Here is a 13,711-nt window from a genome sequence, read left to right as displayed (position 1 = left end):
AAGTACAGAATAAAACTGTGATAAAAATATATTTTATAAATTAATTATAAAATATTGAAAAAAATATTACAAATATATTTACATATGCATATAAATATACCTATTATCTAAATATAAAAATACATAATATATAATAATTTAAATAATAAAGTAATACTTTTTATGTTAAGTAATAATTTACACTACATTAAATATAACAAAATAAAAAACATTACATAGCTAAGGGAATAAAATTAGTATTCACACTCCAACAAGTGCAAAAGTACAGAATTTGTTTGATAGTGGGACGGTAAAAATTACTAATAATACTCCAGTGAGTTCAACAATAGGGAAAGCGTTGGATAGCATAGGGGTAAAAATGACTATTCCTACTCCAGTGAGTGCAACAGTAGGGAAAGCATTGGATAGCGGGTGGGTAAAAATTACTATTCCCACTCCAGTGAGTGTAACATTAGGGAAAGTGTTGGATAGTAGGAGGGTAAAAATTACAATATCCCCCTCCAGTGAGCGCAACAGTAGGGAAAGCGTTGGATAGCGTAGGGGTAAAAATTACTATTCCCACTCCAGAGAGTGCAACAGTAGAGAAAGCGTTGGATAGCGGAAGGGTAAAAATTACTATTCCCACTCCAGAGAGTGCAACAGTAGAGAAAGTGTTGGATAGCGTAGGGGTAAAAATTACTATTCTCAACCTTGTGAGTGCAACAGTAGGGAAAGCGTTGAATAGCGCAGGGGTAAAAATTACTATTCCCACTCCGGAGTGTCAACAGTAGGGAAAGTAATAATGTAACATTTAAATAAGAATACATTAATTATCAATATTGATTAAAAAAGTAACTAAAACGAATTACCAATTACAAAATATTTAATAATTCATTAATTATAAATACCAATAAAAATGATGTATTAAAAATTAATTTCCTAATAATAAATTGACAACCAATTAACTTTCAATATAAAACATGTAATGAGTAATAAAAAAATTGCCAGTAAATAATTAATAAACAATAGTAATTTGAATACTTATTTAATTACAATTACATTACTTCCTACCCTATTCCCATATAACCCACAACCCACTCCAAATAATAAGGCAATACAATTAACATATTTGTCAATTGAACAATTAATTACAATTAATTACCAATTAATAAAAAATAATTACCAATTAATAAATAATTAACAATCAATTAATTATCAATACATAAAAATACAAATATTTACTTAATTACAATTAAATTACTTCCCACTCTATTCCCCTATAAACCCACAACCCACTACAGAACTAAAACGCAAAATTCAATAAAAAAGTGATTAATTATTCATAAAAATTATATACTATAATCAAATTACTTCCCACCCTATTCCCATATAAACCCACAACCCGCTAGAGAATTAAATAACCCAAAAATTAAATAACATAAAATACATTACTTTAAAAAAATTAAACACACATTACAAAAATAATATATAATTTTAACACATATACTAGCATACATAACACAAACAAAATTGATATTATGGAAAACGATATTTCTAAATTCGATATTATGGAAATCGATATCTGTAACCTTAAATTTGACATTCTATACAACAATATTTTGGTATTTCGATATTCTGGCCTCTCCATATTTTAAATCGATATTCTGGACAGTCGATATTTCAAATTCGATATTTTGGGTGTTTACCGGTTTCTGCACGAAACCTGATCTACTAAAGATAGAAAAAACAGGCTTTTGTCAACAAAATAATGTCTACTAGAAGCAGGCACGAGCAAGGGTAAATGTGTTAATTTCTAAACAAAACAACACATCTCCTGTGTTCTGCAGAGGTCAGCACGAATCTAAAGCACAGGAAAATTCTGTGAGGCAGATTTACAAGAAAGTGACAAATTTGTAGAGATGCGTTCCTTTCCCTGCACCACCGCAAGAAATCCTTGCACCAACATGCGTCAGAAATTCTGACGCATCTGTTGGGGCAAAAGTCACGCATTGCTGGAGTTGTGTCGCAACACGACATAACTCCAGCAATGCATTTTGAGGCCTATTTCCCCTACACTGCATCACTCCTTATGCCTGCTTCAAGCTGGTGTAAGGTTTTGACGCAGTGGCACCCTACAAGTGACACAGTGAAATCTTGTAGATTTACTGCAACACTTTTACAAGGCTTTCCTGTGTGGGATCACCCACCCTGCATACATTATACCTGACGCAGGTATAATGTGACACAGGGCTTTACAACGTGACACATCTCCTTAGATGTGTCACTTTGTAAATTAGCCGCCGCTGTGTCACAAAATTGACTCAATGGTGGCACAAAAGTGTCTCAAGGGACTTTTAAATCTGCCTCTGAGGGTTTCCACAACTATGACCTTGTGCTGGAAACGTATGACTCGAGTGCAAATCCTTTGATAGACAGCACGCTCTCTTCTCTGCACCATGGTTTAAAGGTGTGAATTGTTCAAGGCAGTCTTTTTGTGCCCTAGCTCAGGTTTTTTTCCTTATTAGCCTCAGATTCACTATCCACAGCACTTCTCACAGAAACCACCATTTCCTTGTGCCGGGACAGGAAAAGTCTAATCCGCCCTTGTCCAAAACCCTTTCAGTTGCACTTCACCGCATTTTCCCTTATATTCATCTCTCCCTTCTACACACCCAGTGAAGAAGCGTAAACCGAAGATGGGAGGATTATAGAGGAATAAAAATTATAAGTACTTTGCAGAGGTTTAGTTTGGGCTTAATCATTGGAACATTCCTCCCTGTCCACTTCCTAAACCCTATCTATTCTGTCCCGTCCCTTCCACCATCTGGAGCCAAAAGGCGTATCTTTTCTTATCTAAAGAAACTGCATCCAACCTAAAATAATATTCTAAAGATGTTCTCCATTCTATATACAAGGGAGGATTCGAGTTAATCCAATTCTTGCATATTTCTCTACGTGCCGATTGCACTGCATAAAATATTAACTTTCGCTTATCTTTATCTTATTCGCTCACTTCCTGGGCCATACCAAAGAAGACAAGTTTAGGGCTTACCTGAAGCTTTATCTTCAAAATATCTGTCAGTGCCTTAATCACCTCGCCCCAGAATACCTGAATCTTTGAACATCTCAAGAACATGTGCAAATCATCTGCCATTCTCTGTCAGCATTTAGGACACGACACTTCTCCTCTATCTCCAAATTTTGAAAGCTTAAGTGGCGTCCAATATACCCTGTAGATAGAGAAAAGATGGTTCCTCCTTAAATAGGCAGGTTTCATCTCTTGATAAAGCATAGATAAAGATACTTACCATCATTTCTCCAACGTTGGTTTCAGCAAGCATCTCCCCCACAGTTCTTGAGGCATCGTAACCTCCCCCTCATCTTCCGCCATTATTCGCCAGGACCATTGTGATGTCTTCTTTTGTTTGGCCCATCTAAGATCAGAACTTCTTCAAAGTAGCTCGAACCTCCTTCCCTACTGCCTGGTTAACCCATAGAGTAAGACCATTATCAAGGGGGGTAGGTTCTACAGGGAAGGGAAGAGGGAGGGGGTAGGGGTCACTGGGTGGAGGGATATTAGGGATAAAAGAAAACAAATTCCTTAGAAGCCGCGGATTTACAAGTAAGATAAGATTATGAGTGAGGGACGGAAATTAGAATTGATAATTCTGTTCTGCTATGTCAATGGGTTACGGGTTAGGTCCAGAAGAGAGATAATTGTATAATATATTAAATATTCTATTGCCCAGGTCTGCATACTACAGGAGACACACCTGATGGAGAAAGAGTGTAAAGAGATTTTTGAGTCTAGAAGGTGGGTGCAGCAGATGGTGTTCTAAACAAACTTTTGTTACTAAGGGAGTGGTGGTACTAGTAAAAAAAGACCCAAAAGTTGCAATTATAGAAAGAATTTCAGATAGTAGAAAAAGGTGGATTATAGTAAAATTAAAAGTTGGGGACCATGTTTATATGTTAGGTAGGATATTATGGACCTAATCAGGATGATATAGTTCCTCTACAAGACCTGTTGATGGAGTTGGCTTGCTTCCCTGAGCCAATATTTTGGGCGGGGGACTTTAATTTATTAATAGACAGAACCCTGGATAGGCCAATTAGCAGTAGGGTGATGGTTAACCATAAAATGACAACACAAGTAAAATTAATGATGGATCGGCCCAGGGGAGAACATGGCGGCCGGCAAGTAGCGGGTCGAGGAGGCTCCTGCAGGTCAGGGAGCAAACGCACAAAAAAATGCACTCACAAGCATAATTCTGATAGAAGTATATTGTGGAGGCTATTGATTTGAAGACATGCACATTTGGAATGCACTATTTTTTATTTTTTTTTAAACCTTTATTGAAACTTGCAAAGTATTACATGCGCAGGCCCACAACCACAGGGGCCGGCCGCAAGCGTATCAAATGAATCAGGATGTAGAAACAAGAACACGACCGAAAAAAGCAATATCATAGATACGTCATGTGTGAGTGCGCACTGCAAAGCATAAGGATATATGAGGTTTTCGTTTTTTTAAAGTTATGTAGAGTAGGAACGGCTGCAGGAGCAATGGCGTCACACCACATAATAAAATAAGAAGAGGTAAGGGGGGGACGTACCCCGCAGAGCAAACAGAATCAGTTGATGAACCACACAGTTGTCAAAACAATACAGTCGCCGAGGCGGACCTAGAGCAAAAACAATACGACAGCAAACAATAAAGCAGAGCACCATTCTGAAAACTCGCCCCCCAGTAACCTAAAGGCATTGTTGAGTGTAGAAGCCTTATAAGAAAGGAAAAAGGAAAAGAAAGACAGCCAACCCTACTAAAGAGGTAAAGAACCCTCCCAGAAACAGACGGAAAAAGAAGAAAGGGACCATAGAACAAAACAAACTAAAATAACAAACCCCCCCCACACCCACCACCCTACACCACTGTAATGGCTACGGCCTACCCCACTAACAGCGTGCCTGTCGCCCAGGAACTGCCCCAAAGGAGAGGGAAAGAAAAGAGAAAGCGGAGGAGGAGAAAGCAGACACACTCCCGGACTCCCATGCCCACCGCCAACAGCAACCACCCGGAGACACAATAAAACCAATATTCAGCAATTATACAAACCAGTCACGGTAGGATAAATAACAGCCACCCAATTCCCATCACAATATAGGCACAACCCCGGCATTAAGAAAAGCTATTATATCGGAACCCAGCGATAAAGCTCAGCCCTGGCCAGTACGGTCCGTCCTAAGAGTCCTTGCCACTCGAGCCGCCATTTTGATGGAAAAGGCAGAGCGTCCATAAAAGTCCTTTGCAGCATAAGAGGATCGAAAACAGGATAAAAGTACATGGCTTGAACTAGGAAAGATGTCCAAGAACAGCGAGCATCCGAAACCATCAGCAAGTAACTCGTGGCCACATGGAAGTTTGTCCATAGAAGTGATGGGTGGCAGCAGGGTCAGGCAAACGACACTAGTGAGAAGCACGGGCTGGCTAGCTGGCAATAGGGGACCGTCGAGAATCATAAAGTCCGGGCGATGCACAGGGACCCCGACCTCTGAGATGCCATGCATCGCTGGTACCATCTCCAGCTGGAGACCAAATGAGGTGTCGTCCTCAGGTGCCAGGATACCGTCCACTTTCACCATCAGTGTCCGGAACACAGCGACTGTGTGCGAATGGAGCGCCCTAATGGCGGCCACAATGGCCCGTAGTGATGGCGTGCCCTCCGTCCGCTCCATCTCCTCTCAGTAGGCGACAGAGCCGGGTTCGGACCCCGGAGGCCGGCTGCTCCGGAGTCACAGGCCACGTAAATCTGATCACAAATAATGGGCGCTCCTCGTCTTATAGAACACACCTTCGCCGCAGGGAGGACCCAGCCCGTCGACCCCCACGGGGCAGAAAGGGCTCCGGGCGCCGGGCCTCCACCACAGCAGCCGGCGTGGCACGCTGGCGTGTCCCGGGTATGGATCGTTCAAAGGATCGTCAGAAAAATCAACAATTCAGGCACTCTTCGGGAGACCAGGCTCAGTCCAGGTCTCACGGCCGATGTTGTTCAACTCCGACTCGGTAGTCTAGAAATCGAGGCCCCGGCTTCAACACGATGTTAGGCCGAGAATAGAAACACGGCGTATCTTCGTCAGCCGATAAGGTAGAAATCTCGGGATTGCACCTCTGGAAGCAGTAGACCTTCATAGACAAGAAAATCAGGTGTGCAGACAGGATGAAAGACAGGATAATCGAGCTGTTGGCGGAGGTCGACGGAGCCGGGAGCTTATGCGGCCATCTTGATTCGTAGCGTAGCTCCTCCTCCACTATTTGTTTTTTGAAGGCTAGTTCTTACGTGTTTGCCTGTACTGGCTTGTATGTTGCCTGGCGTGGTTCCTCCAACAAGCTGCCATCAGCGTGGTGAAAGCCGCTGGGAGGTCAGGGGTGAAAGGAGCAAGGTTGCAGAGTTGAAGCTGGCAGCGATCGTTGGCTCACATCGATCATCGTAGTGAGATATTGCCCAACATGATTGTTAGTTGCAGTGAGAGAAGTTGGAGATGCCGCAGACGTCCAACATCCGTGGGGGCTGGGAGCCACTTTGGTCGCGCGCTGCACTTGAGTTGAGCCGCGGGCGGAGATCTGTGGCTTGGCTCCCCCTCCAGTGCTTCCAGAGTGGGAGAGGCAGAGGCTGGGGCAGTAGTAGAGGCAGTAGAGGCAGGGCTGCAATGCCATCGCAGAGAGTAAAACACCAAAATCCGACCCGAGCCTGGAAAAAAAAAACAGCTAACGCCGAGGCTGGTAAGTTTAGGTGAAAACTTTTGGGTGAGGAGGGGATGGGAAGCACAGAAACAGAGAAGAAGACGGGTACAGAGTGTTACAGGCGATACAGGGGAAAACCTTGACTGTAGATCAACTGATACAGGGCGGGCACAGTCTAGAGACTTGTTAAGGAGTTCCAAATTAGAATTACATATGCTGGGCTCATGAGACAGTGAAGCCACTGAAGCCAGATAGAATCAAGAGGTTAGGCAATCCAATAATCCAAAAAAACTATCCACACAAAAACAATCAAAGGATTTAGGGCTACGTAAGCACGGGGTGATTGGAAAAAAAGGCTGCACAACAGACCCCTAAACTAATGTCATCTTTAAGGATTTTTTTTAAGACTCCTCCAACTACACTAATGTTAAACCCAGGGGCTGAGAAACCTACACATGATTCAAGTGAGTCCCTGATCTCCATAAATAACATTACTACATCTAATAGGTTTCACATACGTATGGACAAAGGAGGGGTACAAGAAGGAAATATTTTAACATTTTCAGAAAGGATGGACAGAGTAGAGAAAATGCTGGAACAGGGGGGCCAGGCTAGTAATGGACAGGTAACTATACTTCAAGCCCAGGCTAGTACTGGAGAGGTAGCCATACTACAAGCACCGCAGACATCGCAGGCACCATCAAGTATGAATCAAGCCAATACTACCAGAGATAATTCAGAAGAGTGCAATGCAGAGCAAAGCCACGCTGATGACGCTACTAATGCCTCTCAATTGCATTCAATGTGCAGTTTATTACAAGTACTAGCTGAGGATTGGGAGGTAAATTTCCGGTTTCCTAGAATAACCAAGTTGGTATTAAAAGCTCATGTGAAAAATTGGAGACTAAATTGGACTGACTCGCTGCTAGAACTGCTGCACTCAAATTGAGTGTAGATGAATTACCAACTCAGATGGCGGCTAACACAAAGCACATAGCTATTCTAAAAGAGAAAGGGCTGGAAATGCAAGATAAACTAGAGTCGTTAGAGAATTCCCAAAGAAGAAATAACATTTGCTTACTTAAGTACCCGGGAGGGATAGAGGGAAACAATCTGAAAGAATTTGTAGTAAAGTAAATAAAGCAGGCTATTCACATTGATTGCTCAGAGGAGGCACTAATGGCCGACATTCAAAGAGTGCACAGAGACCCTTTTAGACTCAACCCCAATAAAACAAGACCTAGGAAAATATTAGTGCATTTTCTAACATATAGTTTAAAAGAAGAAATCCTTAATAAAGCTCATAAATTAAATTATTTGTATGCAGAAGATATAGCGTTCAAATGTCTCCATGATTACAGCTTCAAGGCAATGGGAGCTGGGGAAACTACTTGATCCTCTAAAGAAAATGGGAGCTACAGCACAACTAAAATTCATATCATCATTGAAAGTAATGCATTACAACAAAATTCAGGTATTTAGACGAGTAGAAGATGCTGAGAATGTTTTACAGTCAATATCATGAGATGAAGAGGCAACAGGAATAAGAAAATAATAGCTTCCGAGATATTAAAAGTTTCTGAGTAAATTGTAAACTAGCATTAAGTTCCTGACCTGAGGGGGGACCCCATAGGCCTAGGTAGGGGCCATGGATAGAAAAATGGGGGTTCTCCTGGGGATGGATCACTAGGGGGGTAGCACAGTGTGGGGAGCATCGGGGAAAAAAAAGGCCAAAGCGCCAGAGCAGAATGGATCATTCAGTGATGATAAAGGAAAGATGACCTGTCCATTAGAGAAACAGAAATTTTGATTAAAGGTGCTCTCGTGGAACCTGAATGGCCTAAGAACAAGTTATAGAATGCAAAAATCTTTCAATATTTAACAGATTCTCCGGAGCAGATTCTCATAATACAAGAGACTCAACTGTTAGAAAATGAGTTAAAATCCCAATGCAAATCTAGGAAGATGATCCAAGATGTGATTTGCACAACCCAATCAGTATCATCTAAGGGGGTTGCAATAATTATAAAGAAAAACTCAGCTATATCTTTAGAGGATAGTACGGTGGACAAGATGGCCCAAACACAGATGACACGGCTCCTTTTAAGAACTTTTTCTCGGAATTGTTAAACTATGTAGACCCTTTAATATTAGCTAAAGATTTCGACGTGGTTCTAGACCATTTATTAGATAAATCACAAAAAAATAGATCTGTTCAAAACTCTAAAATGAGAACATTAATTAAAAATGCGATGAAACAGTTAGCGTGGTATGATGCTTGGAGGACAAAAATGGGTAATAAGAGAGGTTATACCTTTCACAATAAAAATATGGGCAAAAGTCTAGAATAGATTACTTTCTGCTGAATGTAGTTTTAAAACAGTGGGTTCAGGAGGTCAAACATGTGGGGGAAAACCTGTCTAATCATTCAGCAGTAGCGTTAATGCTCAATCTTCCAATCAGACCTTACCTCAGGAGATGGACATTAGAGTGTGCTATTCTCTTAGAGGAAAGTATAACTGAGAAGCTAATTTGGGAATCAGAGTCCTTCTTTCAAACAAACGTAGGTACTGCCCCGATACAAATGGTCTGGGATGCATATAAAGCTTTTTTGAGGGGTATAATAACCTCTGTACAATCCACTAGAAACAAAAAATATAAAGCAGTGGTTGAGGGGATAGAAAGAGAAATACAGGAAATAGAGCACAACCTTACTACACAACAGAGCAATTCCCTGAACGTAACCATGTCAGTAAAGCTAGAGTCTCTTAAATCAGACCTGGCGGCTGTCCTTGAGTCAAGGCTAAAAAAGAAATGGCAAGCCAGTAAACTAGCGCAGTTTGAGTACGGGGAGAGCTGGGGAAAGCTTCTGGCATGGAAGACCAAGGAAGACCTGACTAGAAGTACTATTAGTGAGATAAACTCAGATGACCTGGGAGCTGTACTTAAGACCCCACGTGAAATAGAAAACTCCTTTCAGTCTCATTTTGAGGGAGTTTACCATGAAGATTTAATTGTCCAAGAAGGGGAAATAAGGATTTGGCTGGGCCAGATGTCTCTAAATAGAATTACGGATGATAAATCTCAAAATATGGATATGCTGAAATCTAGTGTCAAGATAAGAACGGCTAAAGTATCTGGTAAATCTGGCAAAGCGGCAGGTCCAGATGGATTGCCTGTCGAATTATATAACGTTTAAAAAAAGTTCTTATTCCAGTCATGTTGCTACTATTCTCACAAATCTTTGAACAAGGGGGAGATATACCACCCTCTTGGAATGAAGCAATGGTAGCGTTAATCCTCAAACCCTCTAAACCACCGTGTTCATGCGACTCATATCAACCTTTCTCTCTGCTCAATATAGATTAGAAGATTTTTACAAAAATATTGGCAGAGAGATTGAACGGAGTAGCAGAAAATCTTCTGCATAGAGACCAGAAAGATTTTGTGAGAGGAAGGAAGATAAGAGACCTCGCCTACAACTTGATTGGAACAATTGACGTAGCGACTCTATATAAAATCCCACTTGCTGTAATAACTATAGATGCCACAAAGGCTTTTGACAGAGTAAACTAGACTTATTTAAAATATATATGAAAGGAGAACAATCTGGGAAAAAATTTCTGCAGATCAGTTTCATTGATTTATAAAGCCCCGATAGCCAGAATTCTAATAAATGGGAACCTGTTAAAATCCAGAGAGGCACTCAACAGGGCTGCCCGTTATCGCCAATGCTTTTTAATTTATATATCAAGCCGCTGGCTGAAAAAATCAGAATTCATCCAAACATACCCTCCTTTAAATTCAAAGAATGGGAAAAGAAGGTGGCATTATATGGTGAGGACCTCATGGTATCCACGACAAATTTAAATACAACAATCCCGTTAATATATGAAGAAGCACATAATTTTGGGCAAGTTTCTGAGTATGCAATAAATGCAGCTAAAACTGAATGCATGGCCTGGAATTTGGGAGCTGGCGGCCATCCAACGAAAACGTGAATAAATATCTAGGAGAATTGATCACTCAAGATATTAATAAGTTAGCATAAACAAACCTCCACAATACATAATTCCATGATGGGTTGGCCCTATTTACCTCTGACTCTAATTGGTAGAATTAACTTAATAAAAATGATGATACTGCCAAACATAATTTTCTCATTACAAAATATCCCTCTGGCGTTTAATGAGATAACCTTGAAAACGCTCCAGTCAAAACTAAATACCTTTATTTGGGCTTCAAAGGAATTCGTATATCCTGGAAGAAGTTGCGCAGAAGGAAAAATAAAGGAGGGCTATGCCTCCCGGATTTAGTTCTGTCTGCAAGATTATTCTACCTGAGGGCAGGAAAAATGATCATGGACTTACCAGACAGCTCCGATACCGGTGCAATGTTTAAAGAGATGCTTCTGGATGTGGTGAGAGGAAGCCAGGGTTTCTTATATAAATATGGAGACCCTAGTTTTGTTTTAAAAGTTCACCTAAAAATATTGAACAGCTTAGCAAGTACTTGGGCTAGGATCAAGAAAACTTTAAAAATTAGCTATTTTAGCGCTCCCGCTTCAATCAGAAATCCGCCAGGATCACAAGGATGGACAAAAGACATTTTATCAACCCCCTTAGTAAAGGCAGGAATTCTGCGATGGGGTCAGTTGCCACTGGAAGGAGTTTTGTTATCTTGGGATAGATGAATGCATTGGTTGACAAAGATCTATCTAAATTCAAATACTGGCAAATAAAAAGCTGACATCAAATTGTTGGGATGGATGTGGGCATGTCCAATGAATTAGAAATGACACTATTGAGAAAAATTGCTAAGAAAAAAGAGGTAGCGATGCTGTACTGGTTACTGCTGGACCTGGAAGAAGGAGAATTCAAGCTACCAACAGAGCTGTGGGGAGACAACTTGTCTGGCTGCAACCTTGAAGATATATGGCAAGTATCTCACGACATTCTATACACCACAGTGCAGCCTGCAAATGTAAAGAGAAATTATATTTTTTGTATTAACAGGGTGTATTAGACCCCTCTAAAACTCCCTAAATTTGTGAATGGTCCAGCACCAAAGTGCCCAAAGTGTCTCCAGATTAATGCGGATGATGTACACATGTTTTTAACCTGTCCAAGGCTGTGCCAATTTTGGGCGGAGGTAAATAGAGGTATGGAAGGTATTTTTGACATAAGTACCCAGGTAAGCATAAGTTTGTTTTTCTTTGGTTTGTTCCCACATTATGAGTCTATGTAAAAATGGGAAAACAGATTATGTTTTTACTTTATTTACCTGCACGAAGCGAAATCTGCAAAAAATGGGTTAAGGACATTTCTCCAACTCTTTTGGATTGGGTGATCTCTATTAACCCCTTCAGTGCTAATGACAAGGGTAACTCGTCATGGAGTTTCCATTGATTTCAATGGAAATTCAATGAGAAGAAGTAGAGTACCTTAGCATCCAAGTGGTTAAATACACAATGTAGCTAGATAGAGTTAGGTTAAACAAAGGAAGAAATAGTAGAATGGATCTTTGGGGCTCATGCAAAAAATGGCTGGGTATCTTGGATCAATAGAATGAAATATGTCCAATGATTAAACCTGTACACTAACTTACTTAATCTCTCTGGTTTTTGTGAGGCGCCTCAAGTTATACAGAACCAATTTGTAGAGAGGCTCTGTGTAAATCACATCCATCTAGATACAGAGCTCTCCAATTGGTGCCATCTGAGAGGGGGGCCATAGGAGTAACCTGAACAAACTCTAAACTTATCTGATGGCAAATGAGGACAACAAAAATAAAATTAATGAAGGATCAACTAGGGTTGTGTGATATATGAAGATGGAGAATGGGAGATAAAAGAGGTTATACATATTCAAATAGAAACTATCATCACCCATCTAGGACAGATTCTTTTTTACTGGATTCTAGTTTAAGGGTACAAGTAAAAAATATACAGCATATAGGGATTTATTTGTCTGACCATTCAACTGTAGTTTTAGTAATCTTTCTCACAGAGGATAATACGCGCTATATAAGTTTTAAAATCAATCAATCAATCAATACCCCCACTAGGTGGACTTTGGATTGCACCTTATTACTGGATCAGGAGGTATTGAGACGATTGAAAGAAGAGCCTGTAGAATCTTTCAAGGTTAACTGGCGTTCGGCCCATGCCGGAGTAATATGGGACTGCTTTAATGCCTATTTAAGGGGGATCCTGATAAGATGTGGGGCAGCTAAGAGAAAGGTCTTTCGAGGAGAAATTAAAGAGGAGGATATGATAAGGGCAGCGGAAGAAGATATGGTTAGCAATAACCAGACAGAACCTGGACAATTTGAATTGTTGGATTTAAAACTTAAATTAGCATCTATCCTCGAAAAAAGGGTAAGAGAGAGATGGAAAACAAGCAAACTAAGATATATTGAGTATGGGGACAATTGTGGGAAGCAATTAGCCTGGCAGACTATGAATGATCAGGTAAATAACTCAATAAGGGTAATAAAGTGTCAGAATACAGGGAGGATTCTACAAATAGAAAAGTGGCGAAGGGGGCCTTTTATAGCTATTTTAAAGTATTGTCTGAAGAAAGCCTGGTGTCATCAGAAGAAGAGAGGGTAAGGTGGCTGAGGCAGGCATTGGTGGATGTTTTGGAGGAGGGAACAACCTTGACTTTGAACTTTTAAATCCAGTAAGGGGTAGTGAAATTAGTTATGAAAAAGGGAAAATGGGGGGAAGCACCTGGCCCAGACTGTATACCACTGGAACTATACAGTGTGTTAGCAGAGATACTATCCCCAATTTTAACCAAATTGTATAATGAGATCTTTATGGAAGGAGCACCTCAACATGAATCGTGGGCAGATGCTACAAATCCTTTAATCCTGAAACCTGGCAAGAGCAAGAACAGCTGTGAATGCTGTAGGCCAGTGTCACTTCTGAATAGTGACTATACAATGTTTTCAATAATGTTAGCAGATAGGCTAAATAGAGTTATG

This window comes from Lissotriton helveticus, chromosome 3_1 (genome assembly GCF_964261635.1).
Source record: "Lissotriton helveticus chromosome 3_1, aLisHel1.1, whole genome shotgun sequence".
Taxonomy (NCBI): Eukaryota; Metazoa; Chordata; class Amphibia; order Caudata; family Salamandridae; genus Lissotriton; species Lissotriton helveticus.
Note: the sequence above shows the minus strand (reverse complement) of the source record.